The sequence below is a fragment of the Pteropus medius genome, unplaced genomic scaffold (assembly GCF_902729225.1).
Source record: "Pteropus medius unplaced genomic scaffold, Ma_sr-lr_union100, whole genome shotgun sequence".
NCBI lineage: Eukaryota > Metazoa > Chordata > Mammalia > Chiroptera > Pteropodidae > Pteropus > Pteropus medius.
Window position 1 is genome coordinate 9,952,461 of NW_024350325.1, and position 16,148 is coordinate 9,968,608.

Consider the following 16,148-nt stretch of genomic DNA (forward strand, 5'->3'; position numbering starts at 1 on the left):
TTATTTATTTATTCTTCTGCTGACCTGGGTTCTTTCTAGGTTTTGACTATTACAAATAGAGCTACTATGAACATCCTCGTATATGGCATTTTTGAATATATATATTTTCATTCACCTTGGGTAAATATTTATGAATTGTTTTGATGGGTCATAGGATAGGTGTATATTTTATTTTATGAGAAATTACCCATTGCTTCATATTTTCACCCAGAATTGGGATTGTCAGTTGTATTAGTCAGGGTTCTTTGGTGAAACAGAACCACTAGGATATAAAAGGAGATTTATAATGAGGAATTGACTCATGTGATTATGGAGGCCAAGAAGTCTCATGATCTGCTATCTGCAAGCAGGCGTGAGAGTTTTAAAGCCTGAGAACAAAGGGAGCTGATAATGTAAATCCCAGTTCAAGGGCCAGAGAACATGAGATGAGATGTACCAGCTCGAACCTCAACAAATTGGATGATGCCCTCCCACACTGGGGAGGGCAATTTACAGATGTAAATACTAATGTCATCTAGAAACATTCTTAACAGACACACTCAAAAATAACGTTCGACCAAATATCTGGGCATCCCCAATCTAGTCAAATTGACACATATATTTAACTATCATGTTATTCTTTTAAATTATAGTCTTTCTAGTGAGTGTGAAGTTGTATTTATTGTGATTTTAATTTACATTTTCCTGATGACTATTTTGTGTCTCCCTGATGAACTTTCATGTGATTATTGACCATTCCCTATACCTCCTTTTGTGAATATTTATTCAAATCTTTTGTCCATTTAAATTGAGTCGTTTGTCCTTTTAATATTAAGTTGTAAAAGTCCTTTATATATCCTAAATACAAATTCTTTGTCATATATGTGTGTTGCAAATATATTCTTCCAATCTGTGATTCGCATTTTAGTATTTTTAGAGATGTCATTAGGAAAGCTCATTTTTAAAATTTATTTATTTATTTATTTTAATGCCTACAGCACTTGGTCTTCCTAGGTGGTCTCCCGTTCAAGTACTAACCAGGCCCAACCCTGCTTAGCTTCCAAAATCAGACAGGATTGGGCATGTTCACGATAGCATGGCCATAGACTCATTTTTTTAATTTTAATGAAGTCTAATTTATGATATATTCTTTTATGGATTGTATTTTATATTCTACCAAAAACATCACTTTTTTTTTTACATACCCCAATGCCACAAAGATTTCCTCTTATTATTTTTGGAAAAGCTTTGTTGTTTTAGCTTTTGTAATTATGTTTATGACCCATTTTCTTTTATTTTTGTGTATGGTATGAGATGAGGGTTGAGGTTCATTTTTTCCATAGAGATTTCTAGCTATTTCAGCACCATTTTTTGAAAAGACTGTACCTTCCTATTGAATTACCTTTGTATCATTGTCAAAAATCAATTGACCATGAATGAATGTCTTTATTTCTGTACTCTATTCTATTCTCTTGGTCTACATCTCTATTGTTATGAGAAACCACACTGTCTTGATTACTATAGCTTTACAATAAGACTTTAAATCAGATAATTTCTCTAATTTTTCTTTTTTTTCTTTTTTAATCTAACCTTTTCTTTTTCAAAATTATTTTGGCTATTCTTGGTCCTTTTATATAGTCAGCTTATCTATTTTTTACAAAAAAGTCTGTTGGAATTTTGATTGGAATAGCATTGAATCTATAGATCAATTTGGGGAGAAATGACAATATAGTCTTCTAATCAATTAACATGTCATATTTCACCATTTAGTTAGACCTTTAAACTTTCTCAGTAGTGTGTGTTTTAGGAATATAATATAGGCTTTGAAAATATTTAAGTTCCATAAAGATTACATTTTTATGTTTTAAAAAATTTTAATTCAATTTTCTAATTATTCATTTCATTGTGTAGAAATACAATTGACTTTTGTATACTAACCTTATATCTTGAGCACTTATGAGTTCCAGTAGCTTTTTTCCCCTGGTTTTCAGGGTTTTATATAAATACAATAATTTAATGTGTGAATAAAACCAGTTTTATTTCTCCATTTCTTATTTGTATGCCTTCTGTTTCTCTTTCTTTTCTTTTTTTTCCCCTTATTGTCCTTCCAGGGTCTCTAGTACAATGTTGAATAGAAATGGTGAGAATGAACAAGCTTGCTATATTGCCAATTCTAAGAAGAAAACATTCAGCCTTTCAACATAAATGATGATCTTAGCCCTAAGATTTTGTTTTGTTTTGTTTCATAAATGCCCTTTATTAAATTGAGAAAGTTATTGTCTATTCCAAGTTTATTGACAGATTTTATCAAAATTCACTCTCGATGCGGTGAGTTACATTGATCAATGTTCAAATGTTAACCAACTTTGCATTCCTAGGATAAACCCTCATTGGTTCATGATATATCACCTTTTTTATACCTTGATAAATTTGGTTTGCCAAAATTTTGTTTGAGATTTTTGTAGCCATGTTCATGAAGAATATTGGTCTGTAATTTTCCTTTTTTAAAACAACTATGCCTGGTTTTGGTGTTGAGTTAATAGAGGCTTCATATAGTGAGTTGGAAATTATTCTTTCCTCCTGTGTTTTCTGAAATCGTGTTTGAAGGATTAGTATTCCTCAACTGTCTGATAGATTGCAACAAGGAAACCATCGGGCCTGGAGTTTTTATTGTGGCGAGGTCTTAAATTACTAAATCAAGGTCTTGAGTAGGTATAAGATTATTTGGATTTTCTTATGTCAGTTTGGTAAATTGTGCCTCTGCAGGAAATTATCTATTTCATCTAAGGAGTCCGATTTATAATATCTCTTTATTACCCTTTAATGCCTATATGCGCTATAGTTGTATTCCCTCTTTTATTCCTGATGTTGCTAATTTGTATCTTCTCTTTTTGCTCATTGATCTTTTCAAAGAACCAACTTTTTGTTTAATTAATATTCTCTGTTTTTATGTTTTCTGTTTTACTTATTTCTGCTCTTATCTTTCTAATCTCTTTCTAACTGCTTACTTTGAGTTTACATTTCTTTTTCTGATTTCTTAAGGTCAAAACTTAAATAATTGATTTTAGATCTTTTCTCCTTTTCTAAAATAAACATTTGAAGCTATAAATTTCACTCTAAGTACTGCTTTAGCAAAACAGATTTTGATAGGATGTGTTTTCATTATCATTCATTTAGAAATATTTTCTTATTCTCCTTGTGATTCCGTCTTTGACTCATGGGTTATTCAGATATGTGCTGTTTAATTTCCAAGTATTTGGTGCTTTTTTATTTATCTTGTTGCTATTTATCACTGAATTCCATTGTGATCAGAGAACATAGTCTCTAAAATTTCAGTCTTTTGATATATATTGAGACTTATTTTCCAGCCCAGTACATAGTCTGTCTTGATGAACATCCTATATGCACTTGAAAAGAATGTGTAGTCTAAAGTCATTAGGGTATTGTCCTATAAATCTGCATTAGGTTATTGTGGTTGATAATCTTTTATATCTTTACTGAATTTTTTGGCTGTTTTTTTTCTATTAATTACTAAGAGAAGTATATTAAAGTCTCCAGCTATGCAGTTTATGCATTTGCCTATTTCCACTTTAGTTATATCTGTTTTTGTATCATGTGTTTTGAAGCTGTTATTATGTATCATAACAATATATTATATACCATTATGAAATATCCCTCTCTGCCTTATTAACTTTTCTTGAATTCTATTTTATCTTTTATTAATATAGTCATGCTGTCTTATGCTAACAATTTCCAGATATATTTTTTTGATACTTTTACTTTTACTCTATTTATGTCTTTGTGTAAAGTATGTCTCTTGCAGACAGCAAATAATTGGGTCTTGCTTTTATATCCAGTCTGACAGTGTGAGAATCTCTGCTTTTTGATTGGCATGTTTAGTCAATTTAAATTTAATGAAGTTGTTGATCTGTGGATTTTGGCTTACCATTTTGCTACTTGCTTTCTATTTGTCTCATCTGTTTTTTCCCCCTTCTATTTCTCCTTTCTTACCTTCTTTTGTGTTAATCCATTTGTAGGATTCCATTTTAATTTTCGTATTGACTTTTTAGCTATATCTCTTAATATTATTTCATTGCCCCAGGATTACAATCTTTAAATTAACACAATCTACTTAGAGGTAATGTTGAATTAACTCTTATATTGAAATACAGGAACCATGTATCAATATGGTTCCACTTAACATTTCACATTTCACCCATTTTTTTGCTAGTGACTATATATATAATGTATATGTATGTGTACATATACATATATATGTATATATACGTGTGCGTGTGTGTGTGTGTGTATATGGTGTGTGTGTGTGTTAAACCAAATAATACTAAATCTTAAGTTTTGGTTCTATTATTCCTGACACATGGTGAGATAATCAATTTCAAACAACATCTTTATACCATTATAAAAGCTAGTGATGTTGAAACCTGAGCAGATCACTAAGATTTATTCCCTGCTTCTAAAGAAATATTTGAAACATTTAAATTCAAATTCCAAACTTGAAAGAAAATTAAAACTCTTCCACTCAGCACCCTCATTTTACACACAGAGACGTGATATCCAAACATGTAAAGGGCTGATCTAAGATTACATGCATTGATTCATTAATTCACTTAAAAATTCAACATTTATTCTAAAAATATTTAAGTGCTTACCATATACCTGTCACTGAAGATACAAAATGAGTGAGAACTAAAAATCACTGAATTGTATAGTTAAAACAGGTGTGTTATAGTAGGTAAATTATACCTCAGATAAGATCCGGTCCTTTCCGTCTAGAAGATCACAGTGTGATGAAAATGTAAGACAAACATAAACAATTACAATAAAATGTGAACATGCTATTACAGACCATATGACGCTTAACCACTTAACTTTGGAATACCCTGGGGCTTAGGCTTGCACCTCTTGTGTTTTCTTTCTACAACCACTCCCTTCATGATCTCATTCAGTGTCATGACTTTAAATATCAATTGTATGTTGATGACTTCAAAATTTTTATCTCCAACAGATGTCTCTCAAATTCCAGATTCAAACATCCAGCTGACAATCTGACATCTCTCCTCTAAATATTAGTTTCTCAAACTCGACGTGTCAAAGACCGAATTCCTAATATTTCCCTTCCAAATCAATTCCTTTCACAACTGTCATCACCTCAATTCATTAACAGCTCCGTCTTTCCAGTTGCTCAGGCCAAAATCTTTGGAGTCATCTTTGACTTGTTTCTTTCTCTCATTTAACGCACCATGAAATCCTATTGGCTCAACATATATCCAGAATTGGACCATTTCACACCACCTCCCTATTGTAATCCTGGTCCATCTTCCCTGGCCCAAATTATTACCTTGTGCCGAATAGTCTATATTTTATAAAACAGAGGAAATTTTAAAGTTGTAACTCAAGATCAAGTCAGTTCTCTGATCAAATCTTCCAATGGCTTCCCATCTCTCTCTAGTAAAAGGCTTAGTCTTCACAGTGACCTCCAAGACACCATGAAATCTGAGCCTCTCATCTGCACTCTGTTAACTTTCTGATATAGTCTCTACTACTGTTCTTTCTGTTCACCTCCTTCCATCCGCATGGGCTTCCTTGCTATTCCTCAAATGTCATTGGCAAGCTCCTACTTCAGGGCTTTTGCACTTGCCGTTCCCTTTACCTAGAGCCCTCTTCATCAAATATCCTCATTGCTTACTTCTTCACCTCTTTCAAGTCTCTGCTCACATGTCATTTTCTCACTGAGGTCTTCCCTGATTACCCTATTTCAATTTGTAATCATCTCTCCCACCTATAGACTTGCATTCTCTCCCTTGGCACTTCCTGTTGCCTTTCCTGCTCTATTTTCTCTGTAAGCACTTATCACCTTAAACATATTACATAAATAATTTACTTATTTCATTCATTGTCTCTTTATCCCCGTTAGGCCAAAAGCCCTATGAAAGCTTGTCTGTGTTGTTCACCTCTATTTTCCCAGCATCTAGAACAGTAGGCATTCAATCAAACATTTGAATGAGTGAATAAATGTGCCTAGTACTCTTAAAGAAGGAAATTAGTGGGTTTTATTCTGCGACCAGGCCAGGTTTGTTTGTTTGTTTGTTTGTTTGTTTGTTTGTATACTTTGGCAGAAGAGTATCTGAGATGGGAGATAGGCTGCTGGCTGTTAGGAAAGAGTTAACTGTAGAAGTGACACTTGAACTTAACTGTGAATTTTCCAGACAGAGAAGATAGTGAAGGGTATTCCAGGTAGAAGGAACAGCAGATGCAAAAGCAGGATATTTTGCAAAAGCATGGCACAGTCATAAAATGCCAAAGAGTTGAGTAGTATGTCAGGGAAGTGTGGAGCAGGGAAAATGAATGGTTGGGTCCAGCGAGGAGGCCCAGAAGGCTAGTCAGAGCCAGCCATGAAAGATAGAGACAGATTAGATGCTGGCCTCCCAATGCCTTGTCTACTGCTCCTTACAGTCTCCTTTTTCAATCTAAAATTTATTTTTCTTTTAGATATTGTAGGCTGATACTTTTACCACCCACATTTCCTTTTATAAATAAAAATGCATTCATGATCTCAGAGTGTGAAATTTAAGACAGGTGATTTTAAAAATATGCATGTAAAATAGTTAAAAGCTGAAAGGGTTTATATTTTAAAATAGATTATAGATTTTTGATTACTTACATCCCAAAGACTAAAATAATCGAAACTTCCAAAAAAATGACAGCTGGTGCTTACTGCAAGCCTATTTTCATCAACTTAGAGTTCAAACTTTGTAGAAAAATAATGCCAATGATATAACACACAGAGGGCTATAGAAACAGATATAAATTTGGGAGCATTAAAAAATGTCCTCCAAATTTTTTAGCAACTGGTGATTATTATGCCATTGGTATTATATTAATTATTATATATTTGAATTATTAAATTAAGCAACGAGGGATAGGAAATTGTATGTGGCAAACTAAGCATAGATTATAATATTGGTTTTTATTCTTAAAACTGATATTTCTTGTACTTTAATTCTCCTAAATTTGATTTGTAAAGCTAAAGATTTTATACCTTCATCAGTTAAGTATTAGATATTAAAAATAGGCAATGAGCAGAACAATTATACATTCATTCAACAAATCTTTGGTAGCCCAGTATGAGCAAGGAATGTGATTTGGTTTTGGATTTCAAATGACACAAAAATAAGTAACTATTTCTCTTTGCTTAAAATAATCGTGAGGAATATATTGATCTACAGAGTGGAGAATACCCATTCACATGAATCTGTAAATTTACAATCTTGTTTGATTGAGATGAAATAGTTGTGAGAATTCCCCCAAAACTTCTATAAAAATCATATCATTTCCATTGACTTGAACATACAATGACTGACTAAAATTTGTTGGAAGTTGTATCTGCCTGTATTTGCTTTCAGAGATGTCACTAAAACTCCTTACATTGGAGTGAACTCAGCCCCATCCAGCACTCGGAAGCCTGATACTACTAAAATGTACCTATTTTCTATGCATAAACATACACATTTATAATATCTTTAAATTGCATTCCCTGCAATATGTAGCAAGAGCCAACAGATGTTCTGTTACTTTGACCTAGCAGTCCTACTCCTGGGAACTTATCCAAAGGAATTAATTGCACAGAAGCAAAAATCTATACGCACAAAAATTTTATTACAAGGCTATCAGTAAGAGCCAAAATCTGGGAGTAATCTAAGTTTCTACAACAGGAAAATGGTTGAGAAGAGCATAGTGCATCAACAATATGTCATATTATATGATCATTAAAATCCAAAACCACGAAGACTGTAGAAATGTCAAATATATTTTTTATAAACCTAAAATTAAAAGACAATATTTTTTAAATGGCATTTATATTGTGATTATAAATATGTAAAAAAGATGAGCATGTGGAAGACTAGAAGATAAAATGGAGAAACGAAAACGATTGTGTTAGGTTGGAGGAATTAGGAGTTTGTTTTACTTCTTATAAAAGGGTTTCGAGTTTTGTATTACATCAACTTTTCAATTGAAGATTATGCCGTGTAGAATCAACTCACACCATAAAGATGTGTCCATAAAGATCACAAATAAAAGCTGGGATTTTACAAAGTTGACTCATTTGTGTTCTCTGTGAACTCTACTCTAGCTATCTCTCCAGTGTCATCATTTTTACCATTGTTTTCAACCATGTAGAGCTGTTTCCAGTACACATAAGTTGGGCCTCACCTCAAACCTACCAAATTTGAACCTATAGAAGTTGGGCCTAGGCAAAGGTATTTTAAATCCCCCCTCCTACCCCAGGTAATTCTGAGATATACTTAGGTTCAGAACCATCGATGGCACCATGCAAGAGAACCAGTGGCCTTAAAGATGGTATTTCTGAAATTAAATAAATTTAAAACTTAAAGAGAAAAACAAAAATTACAGTCAATGTTCAGGTGACTATTTTCAATTTTGATTCTCTGGGCTGTAGGAAATGCGGCAAATGTGTTCACACTACTACAACCCAAGGTATGCTTTGCTGCTGTCCTCAGAACACACCAAACTATAGAAGGAAGATCCTAAGGAAGGTAGAGGAGCCCATCCCAGATATTATCCTCAAGGCAAGGTCTCTGTGGCCACGTGACTGTGCGTGAAGGCAGCAGTTCTCGGGGATTTCCTAGAAGACAAATATTTCTTTCTTTATTAAATTTATATATGACGTTCAGAAGGCTCTACATGTTCCAGAATTTTTATTTTGATTTCTACTAATTTTCAGACACTCAGCTGCTCCCTGTGGGCATGTAAATCTCTGTTGCCTCCAGCATCCCCTACAGCAGCCTCGGTGGAGGCACAGGAGGAAGAGAGCCCACCATAAATGGTCCTCTCAGTTCTGACCTTATGGTGAAGCTTCTCGATCTGCTTCTTTTTTCCAAAATAAGCACCTTATAATCCATTCTCTTTTTAACTGGTGATCTTTACCTTTTCTCTTTGATTTATAGGTTTTATAAATAGGTCATTATTTCAGAATATTAGAGTTGGAAGGAACTTGCCCCAGTTCTTATATTTTTAAATTGAGAAATCAAGGCCAAAAGAGGATAAACGATTTGCCCATGATCACATAACTTGGTGAGGCAAAGCTGCTTTCTTGCTTTATAGTTCACTTTTTATACAATCAAACCACAATCTATAGGGCATGTGCTTTAAGTTTTAATAGTGGGAATGATTGGCAGTGATTTATCCACATGCTCTTCTTGCCCAGCCACCCTGTGATAGGTGACATATCTGAGACACCTGCTGTGGTGTATTGAAAGCATTCAGACTGGGTCATGCTGGGAGCGAAGCTCGGGAGAGACTGAACCTTTGACATTGGCCTTGTTAATAGCACACCTTCTTAAGAGCAGGTGGTCTTGGAGTAGAAAATAAGTAAGATTCATTTGTAACGCAACCTACCCTAGCTCACCTATCTAACCACTCACCACAAAATGCCAAGTGAGAGTTAAATAACGCAGTGTACTGGGCTCTGCTATATGTTATCAATCGTCTACATTTCTATATTCAGGCAGTTACCAAAATATAGGTGAGATATAGTCTATATTACTTGAAAGAATTTAGTGTTTGGAATTCTGTATTCACTTTTGTCAGAGAAAAAATTATGGAATGCTACTGCATAAAAGCCTACTGAAACCCCATATAACTGGATGTGGCACTAACATTATAGACTGAATTATGGTACCCCCCTCCCCACTTTCAGATGTTGAAGTCCTAACACCCACGGGGCCATATTGGAGATAGGGCTTTGAGGAGGTGATTGAGGTTAAATGAGGTCATCAGGGTAGAGTCCTAATCCCATAGAACTGGCTTACAAGAAGAGGAAGAGACACCAGAGTTCTCTCTCTGCCATGTGAGGACATGGCGGAAAGGCAGCCATCTATAAGCCAAGAAGAGGATTCTCACCAGAACCTGACCATGTTGGCACCCTGACCTTGAACTTTTCAGCTTCCGGAACTGTGAGAAAATGTATGTCTGTTGTGTAAGCCACCCAGTCTAGGGTATTTTATTATGGCGGCCTGAGCAGACTGAGCCACTAACCTCCAAGAACCACGTGGATCTGTGGGCATGGTGTCCCAGGCTCCAGGAACACCAGGTGCTCCTGGCCCTGGCTGCCAAACGTCCAGCTTTGGGGACAAGCCCAGAATTAGTAACAGTAATGTAAGTTCTGATGCTAGCTTTGGCAGCTATTCACATGTAAGTTATTCAGTAATTAGGTGCTTTCATACATACACGTGTCAGCACAACTGCACATTAGTGTATACATGCACTCCTCCTACAAACACTCATTGAGTACCAACTATGGGTCAGGCACATAGATGCTGAGAATACAGTAGTAAACAAAACGACAAAATTCCTTCTCCCTGGAGATCTGACCCTCCACTGAGAAAGACAGAGGATCAATGAAATAAGTAAAATGCATGTTATGCTAGACAGTGATAAGTGCTAAGGAAAAAAAATAAGGCAATAAGGGAGTTAGGAGAATAGCAGATAATTTTCAATAGAGAGGTCAGGGGAAGTCTCGCTAAGAAGATACTAGTAAAAACGTGAAGGAAGTAAGGGAGGGAGCCATGTACATATCAGCGAAAGAATATTTTAGAATGACAGAAAGGCAAAGGGCCTGAGCTATGTTAGAAAAACCAAGAAAGGCAGTGTGGCAAAGAAAAGATGAAATGAGGTGAGAGAGATGGGAGTCAGCACAGGTCACACAGAGCTTGTAGGCCATTCTATTGACTGGGTCTTCTACTCTGAGCAGAGCAGCAGCACAATCTGCTTTACATTTTAACAAAATCTCCCAGGCTGCTGTGTGGGCAGCGCTGCTGTGGTGTAAAAGTGTCAGAATACATGCCGTGTTGCTTTCCTAGGGCTGCCGTGACCAATTAACACAAACTGGCAGCTTAAAGCAACAGAGGTTTATTCTCTCACGTTTCTGCAGGCTAGACGTCTGAAGTCAAGATGTCAGCAGGGTTCATTTCTTTCGGAGCTTCAGAGGGAGAATCTGTTCCGCACCCCTCTTCCAGCCTCTGGTGCTGGGGGCACTTCTCGGCTTCCGGCTACATCGCTCCGATCCCCGCTTCCGTCTCCATGTAGCCCTTCTCCCAATGTGTGCGTTTTGGTGTCTCTATCTCTGAACCTCCCTCTCCTTTCTCTTATAAAGACATCAGTCACTGGATTTAGGGCCCACCTTAATTCTGTGTGACCTCGTTTCTGCAGGCTAGATGTCTGAAGTCAAGGTCAAGACACCAGTCACTGGATTTAGGGCCCACCCTAGCTCTGTGTGACCTTGTCTTAACTAATTACATCTGCAAAGACCCTATTTCCAAATGAGGTCACATTGAAAGGTTCTGATGGACATGAATTTGGGGGGAATACTAATATAATCCGCTCCATGTACTGATCATTAAAATACTGCATTTAGGTTTAAAATCTGAAAAAAACTGGAGGTTGTTTTTTTAATCAGTACTAATTCAGGTCCTGTCGTTTACAGGAGAGGAAACATCATGTGAAATGAGGGTTGACCCCTCAGCAAGCTGGAATTGGCTGAAAACAATGTGTAAATAAGAAGGCCAAACAAAGTCCAGGTCTGAGGGACTAATCTGTTTGTTTTTTTCCCCTCAAAGTAATAGTTAACTTATATGAACACATACACCTCAAAAGAAAACAAAAAAGGGCTTTCCACAAAACTACTTTCAGTGACAATGGCTTTAGTCCTGGCTCTGGGGGTGAATGGCTGTGACTCTGGCCAGGTGCCTGGCAGGTCTGTGCTCAGGGTCTTCAATATAAAGGCGGGCAAGACCTGCCAATTCTTTCTTGGTGACTTTTAAAAAGGGAACATGTCTGTGCTCCATGAAACAAAAACATGGAATAAATTCAACCTCTACAAACAATAATAATCAAACACATCTCTTAAACTGCCACGCCTCTTCCCCCAATTCACCCATTTGCCACTTCTCTCCACAGTGACTTCAGAACCTGTTTCACCAAAATCCAGGAAGAAATCCTAGGAGAGAAGGTTAACAAGGACAACATGGTGCCCTGCCTAGTCTGCTGTGGTCAGCCATGCTCCTCAGACGGCACTATCTTAACACATTTTTATACACTTGTGTCCACTTGAGGATAAAGTCACAGAACAGCTAGAAAAGCTATTAAGCACAGGAAGGTGCTTTGCAACCATGAGCTAGCAATGTCTGATGATCACAGGATTTCTCTCTCTCTCTCTCTCCCTCTCTCTCTCTCTCTCTCTCTCTCTCTCTCTCTCTCTCTTTCTACCTCTCTGTCTCTTACACACATACACACACACATCACGCATTCTTCAATCTGCCTCCCCTATTCTTCTAGTCTAGCTGTTCCTCCTTCCCAAAACCTCTCCTCACACATGCACAACTCCCCCACCAGCACCTGACCTTTGCACAGGAATACAGTAGTACCACCCATCTGGTACCCAAGCATATTTCCGCCCTCTTCCTATTCAGTGTGATGCATAGAGCTTTAACTGGCTCACACACAAAATCAAATTGCCTGCAATACAGCTCCATGCACAATTTGAGACACGTTGTAAACCTGGTCAGTTTCCTTCTTATCAGAGGAACCAGGCATTTTCACAGTGGCTGTCTTCCTCATAGTTGTAATAGTGTAACTGAAGGCTAGGAGAGACAAGAAGGAGGCTGTGCCTGGGCACACCGAATTGTATGTGAACCCAGAGGCCCCTTTAATCTCAAACCGCACCACAATGACTGCCTCCTAAACTAGCTCTGCCAAGAACAACTTTTTAAAAAGTTTGAAAGAAAACGAAATTCACAGGAAAGATGACTACGTGCCTCAGTTTTAAATTTTCTTTAGATTTTAAAGGAGGTAAAAAAAATCCTGGATTATTATGACCTAAAAGTTTTTTTCAAACTAAAAAACAGCAGTTGAGCCAAAACTAGACATCACCATGATCAAGTACACAGGGAAGTTCCCATCTCTGACCATTCGAAGGCTTTTTTTTTTTTTTAAAGTCAAAGCAAACACAGGAATCAAGAACCAAAGAACTCAAGACTCCAACAAAGCTGTTTTGAAGAGTGATAATGGGTCAGAAAATGAAAAGGTAGGCAATTGAGTCAAGTTGTGATGCAAGTTGATTTAAAAAGCAAACGGCTGCTGCTGCCTCCACTTTCCTGTACAGTCCATGAGAGTAGAAACACAATAGGAATGAATAAACGAATGTGGGCTTATTATGTTCTAAGCACCGTGCTAGAAATTGGGGATCAAACATGACAGAGGCCCTGATACCAAGACATCTAAGTACAACGGAGAAGCGGGCACATAAACAAATAATTTCTATATAGTATGACAATCAATAGAAGTAATTTAAAGATATAGAGAGAGCCCAGAATGGGCAGTAATTAATATGGGTTGGGGAAGGGGAAATGATTAAGGAGTTTACATATGTTCTTATTCTCCAAGAAAGCAGCGACAAAGAGAGGTATTCTGGGCAGAGGAAATAGCATATACAAAGGGAATAAATAGTTCAGTCTAACTAGAGCATAAAATGAATCAAGATAGTTTTCCCCCTGGAGCCATGGGCACAGTCCAGGGTAAGGTTAGACGTGGGAAGCAAGAAGCAGTTTGATGGTCAAGTTCAAGGGAGGTGGTAGGAAGCAAAAACTAGGCACAAAGCAAAGGGTCTTTGATAGAAGACAGATTAGATAGTGTGAGCATCAGTGTGCATAATAATAGAGCAAATGTCTTGTGCTAGTTTATATGCAGGAGCTCAGTGCTGAGGATGTAGGAAAGTGGCATGAGTAGAAGCCATAGCTTTGATGGAATAAGGTTGCACATGGAATTGTATGTAGATTTTGTGGTTGGGAGGTAGATGTACCAGATAAAAGTGAAGGAATGTAAATGTTCTTCAAATACACAGTCAATATTCTGTAGAAAGGGGATAGTAGATAGGTAAATGTGAACTGGGATAAATGTAAACAGTGTTGCCCAAACCAGGAGAGAAACAAATAAAATGCAATAGTAGGTATATAGGTGGGCTAGATCAGGATAAATTAGCATCTGTCAGATGTGTACACAGTGGTCTTTGTGAATAAAACTCACTTCCTCTTGAAGAAACCAACTCTAAGGATTATAAGGGCAAAAAGAATATGAAAGTACTGCCTCTTGAGACACATTGACTCTGAATAGGGCTTAAAGAACAGATTCTACTCCTAAACTTATGACACATTGTTCGGCACCATACAGAGGTCCTTAGGCTAGATGGGATGTGGTCCTTTCATTGCTATACAAGGTTCTTGAAAACCCATTTTTCAGTATTGGCCAGGATTCAATGCTGCAGGCAGTAGTTAAAAACTGCCAGGACCAGAGCACCATGAGATATGTGAATCTTTGCTTTCCACTATCAAAAGTTATGCAAAATGCTGGTCATTAACCCATAGCCTAAGGGAATACCTTTCTTATAAGTGGAGAATTTAGTATGACTTGGGTTGGGGTACAGAGATTCAGAACTGGATGTGGGAGTATGACCCTTAGCATGGGGTACCAGAAAAGGGGAAACAAAATCTCTGACTCAGGCAATAGTGAACTTGAGAAGGAAGGGGCAGACGGAGGCACCAGATTCAAAGGGGTGCATAGAGAGTAAGAACCAGATGACAATAGAAGTGCAGACCAAGGACATTCCTTGAAACTGTAGTATGCAGAGAAAGCAGCCTGTTTTAGAGTCCTGTGGTCTGGTCCAGGCACTACCTGAAAGCTATTTAAAGTGCTGTTAATTGAAGCCACCACCAAACCATCTCACTCCCCAAAAAAAGAAGCCAGAAGATTTTCAGCACATATTTGACATTTGGAAAGAGAAATAATTTTTTAAACCATCCTAAGTGATCTCACTAGAAATATCTAGTGAATAATATAAGAAAACTTTTAATTTGTTTTAGGAAAAAAAAAAAAAACAGTACAAAGCAAATTATTCCTATGCAATATAGTCCTAATTCCAGAGAGTAATTTCAAAGTCAACTCTTTTTGTAGTCTTTATAAAGTTCCAAGTTAATAAACCTCTCTGGAATTATATATACATATATATACACCTTGCCAAGGTAGGCAATATATTTGAGTCAAGATCTAGGTTTCCAGGGTAGTCAAAGCCGAGTCAAAGCCTTGCAAAACTTTCATGAGAAATGTTTCTTCTTGATTTTTAAAGGTTCTTTGTTGTTGTTTCTTTTTAGGGGGTGTGGGGAGGTGGACAAGATAATCACTTGGTCTCTTTGACTGTGAGGTAACAAATCATGAATAGCTCGGGTTTTTATAAGAACATACTTCTGACAGAGAACAGACTTTGGGTAGCAGAGCAAAGGCAACTCAGTGGATACATTAATGTCTCATTTAAGAAAAGGGAAACAGAAAAATTTGGAGTGGAACCTCATTGCAAGAGTTTGAGAAATGGTGGTTTGAGAAATAGATTAAGAGTATGTGCATTATTTTGGCATTGCTAGAGCACTCGCTGAAATGATATTCCAGTTCTGGAACTTCCACTGGTTCTGGAATTCCAGCAAAGGTTCCTCCAGATCATCGTGCACTCCTGGACTTCACAGTGCTGCTTGGGAAAGCACGCAGGAGACCAGGCACACCTTGCATCAGAACTTGTTCAGCAAACGATTCACCAAAGCAAAAAATTATAAAATTCTGTGATAATTATCTTGAGCTCTAACTTAATGTATCCAAATAATTTTTGTTGCTGTTGTTGTATATAATATTCTTAAAAATTAAAACTCAGCTGAAGCTTCAACTGGTTGATTCTTTGGCACTTTGAGAAGTCATGATTCAAACAGAAGAGACAGCCTCTTGTTTCGCACCTCTAACCCTGAGGCAGCTGAAGCGCTCCCTGTGGGCTTCTGCATCTACTCTTTTAGACCCAGCACTGAGACAAGACGTCCTGACCCCTGGAGTGGATGCACCACCACACTTTGGCACATCTTTCCTTTAGAATATCTCCCAAACCTTAACAACTGCCGTGGGGCCTGCCGACAGCATGCTTTAGTGACACAAACAGTCTTTCATGACAGTTCTCAATGCTATCTGTGATGTTTGGATTCTTCTGCTTTTATTGTTATTCTTGAGTGTTGCTTCTTGTTTGGAGCACTAGTTAAAACGTG

General features: G+C 37.0%; 1 pseudogene; it reads right to left on the reverse strand.

Annotated features, from left to right (window-relative positions):
• Window positions 1-968: 968 nt before the first annotated feature.
• Window positions 969-1,087, reverse strand: LOC120583967 (uncharacterized; annotated as a pseudogene).
• Window positions 1,088-16,148: the final 15,061 nt, after the last annotated feature.